The sequence below is a fragment of the Corythoichthys intestinalis genome, chromosome 11 (assembly GCF_030265065.1).
Source record: "Corythoichthys intestinalis isolate RoL2023-P3 chromosome 11, ASM3026506v1, whole genome shotgun sequence".
NCBI classification, from domain to species: domain Eukaryota; kingdom Metazoa; phylum Chordata; class Actinopteri; order Syngnathiformes; family Syngnathidae; genus Corythoichthys; species Corythoichthys intestinalis.
In genome coordinates this window covers 4,950,001-4,952,500 of record NC_080405.1, presented here as the reverse complement: position 1 = coordinate 4,952,500, position 2,500 = coordinate 4,950,001, and the positions used below count along the sequence as shown (strand labels likewise).

Genomic DNA, 2,500 nt, shown 5'->3' with positions numbered 1-2,500 from the left:
TCTGTCCGTTCTTTCTTTGTCATGAAATAAACCAAAAAGCTTACAGCACCTGGTATTCCCAGGCGGTCTCCCATCCAAGTACTAACCAGGCCCGACCCTGCTTAGCTTCCGAGATCAGACGAGATCGGGCGTTCTCAGGGTAGTATGGCCGTAAGCTGGCAAAACTTGTGAAATATAGCTATACAAAAGGCGAAGGAGATCTGTTCTGGTACAAAATATGAACCAGTTCAGTAAGGTTCCCTGAGTGAAATTAGGTTTCAAGTGGTCTGGTCATCTCGTGCTTTCAATGGCAGCTAACGAGGTAATCACCATCTAAAACGCACAGAGTTGGGTGAAAACGAGAGCTGCAAACTCAACCAAATGTGAGCTCCAACCACAAAACTAACAAGACAGTACATTGACCTCAGTTGATACCAACAAGATCTGTCTGTTCTTTCTTTGTCATGAAATAAACCAAAAAGCTTACAGCACCTGGTATTCCCAGGCGGTCTCCCATCCAAGTACTAACCAGGCCCGACCCTGCTTAGCTTCCGAGATCAGGCGTTCTCAGGGTAGTATGGCCGTAAGCTGGCAAAGCTTGTAAAGTATAGCTATACAAAAGGCGAAGGAGATCTGTTCTGGTACAAAAGATGAACCAGTTCAGTAAGGTTCCCTGAGTGAAATTAGGTTTCAAGTGGTCTGATCATCTCGTGCTGTCAATGGCAGCTAACGAGGTAATCACCATTTAAAACGCACAGAGTTGGGTGAAAACGAGAGCTGCAAACTCAACCCGATGTGAGCTCCAACCACAAAACTAACAAGACAGTACATCGACCTCAGTTGATACCAACAAGATCTGTCTGTTCTTTCTTTTTAATGAAATAAACCAAAAAGCTTACAGCACCTGGTATTCCCAGGCGGTCTCCCATCCAAGTACTAACCAGGCCCGACCCTGCTTAGCTTCCGAGATCAGACGAGATCGGGCGTTCTCAGGGTAGTATGGCCGTAAGCTGGCAAAGCTTGTGAAATATCGCTATACAAAAGGCGAAGGAGATCTGATCGGGCATTCTCAGGGTAGTATGGCCGTAAGCTGGCAAAATTTGTGAAATATAGCTATACAAAAGGCGAAGGAGATCTGTTCTGGTACAAAAGACGAACCAGTTCAGTTCAGTCAGGTTCCCTGAGGGAAGTTAGGTTTCAAGTGGTCTGGTCATCTCGTGCTTTCAATGGCAGCTAACGAGGTAATCACCATCTAAAACGCACAGAGTTGGGTGAAAACGAGAGCTGCAAACTCAACCAAATGTGAGCTCCAACCACAAAACTAACAAGACAGTACATTGACCTCAGTTGATACCAACAAGATCTGTCTGTTCTTTCTTTGTCATGAAATAAACCAAAAAGCTTACAGCACCTGGTATTCCCAGGCGGTCTCCCATCCAAGTACTAACCAGGCCCGACCCTGCTTAGCTTCCGAGATCAGACGAGATCGGGCGTTCTCAGGGTAGTATGGCCGTAAGCTGGCAAAGCTTGTAAAATATAGCTATACAAAAGGCGAAGGAGATCTGTTCTGGTACAAAAGATGAACCAGTTCAGTTCAGTTCAGTCAGGTTCCCTGAGGGAAGTTAGGTTTCAAGTGGTCTGGTCATCTCGTGCTTTCAATGGCAGCTAACGAGGTAATCACCATCTAAAACGCACAGAGTTGGGTGAAAACGAGAGCTGCAAACTCAACCCGATGTGAGCTCCAACCACAAAACTAACAAGACAGTACATCGACCTCAGTTGATACCAACAAGATCTGTCTGTTCTTTCTTTGTCATGAAATAAACCAAAAAGCTTACAGCACCTGGTATTCCCAGGCGGTCTCCCATCCAAGTACTAACCAGGCCCGACCCTGCTTAGCTTCCGAGATCAGACGAGATCGGGCGTTCTCAGGGTAGTATGGCCGTAAGCTGGCAAAACTTGTGAAATATAGCTATACAAAAGGCGAAGGAGATCTGTTCTGGTACAAAAGATGAACCAGTTCAGTAAGGTTCCCTGAGTGAAATTAGGTTTCAAGTGGTCTGGTCATCTCGTGCTGTCAATGGCAGCTAACTAGGTAATCACCATTTAAAACGCACAGAGTTGGGTGAAAACGAGAGCTGCAAACTCAACCCGATGTGAGCTCCAACCACAAAACTAACAAGACAGTACATCGACCTCAGTTGATACCAACAAGATCTGTCTGTTCTTTCTTTTTAATGAAATAAACCAAAAAGCTTACAGCACCTGGTATTCCCAGGCGGTCTCCCATCCAAGTACTAACCAGGCCCGACCCTGCTTAGCTTCCGAGATCAGACGAGATCAGGCGTTCTCAGGGTAGTATGGCCGTAAGCTGGCAAAGCTTGTGAAATATCGCTATACAAAAGGCGAAGGAGATCTGATCGGGCGTTCTCAGGGTAGTATGGCCGTAAGCTGGCAAAATTTGTGAAATATAGCTATACAAAAGGCGAAGGAGATCTGTTCTGGTACAAAAGACGAACCA

At 45.8% G+C, this 2,500-nt stretch overlaps 5 non-coding genes and 1 pseudogene across 5 annotated transcripts; all 6 read right to left on the bottom strand.

Moving 5' to 3' along the window:
- Positions 1-37: 37 nt before the first annotated feature.
- On the bottom strand, positions 38-156 carry LOC130924874 (5S ribosomal RNA). Its single transcript, XR_009065172.1, has one exon. It is a non-coding gene; the product is annotated as a 5S ribosomal RNA (ribosomal RNA).
- A 303-nt stretch (positions 157-459) lies between these two features.
- On the bottom strand, positions 460-568 carry LOC130925635 (uncharacterized; annotated as a pseudogene).
- Positions 569-871: 303 nt separating this feature from the next.
- Positions 872-990, bottom strand: LOC130924863 (5S ribosomal RNA). Its single transcript, XR_009065161.1, has one exon. It is a non-coding gene; the product is annotated as a 5S ribosomal RNA (ribosomal RNA).
- A 388-nt stretch (positions 991-1,378) lies between these two features.
- LOC130924851 (5S ribosomal RNA) lies at positions 1,379-1,497 on the bottom strand. Its single transcript, XR_009065149.1, has one exon. It is a non-coding gene; the product is annotated as a 5S ribosomal RNA (ribosomal RNA).
- A 313-nt stretch (positions 1,498-1,810) lies between these two features.
- LOC130924839 (5S ribosomal RNA) lies at positions 1,811-1,929 on the bottom strand. The gene has a single exon (XR_009065137.1). It is a non-coding gene; the product is annotated as a 5S ribosomal RNA (ribosomal RNA).
- A 303-nt stretch (positions 1,930-2,232) lies between these two features.
- Positions 2,233-2,351, bottom strand: LOC130924763 (5S ribosomal RNA). The gene has a single exon (XR_009065062.1). It is a non-coding gene; the product is annotated as a 5S ribosomal RNA (ribosomal RNA).
- Between the last annotated feature and the right edge of the window lie 149 nt (positions 2,352-2,500).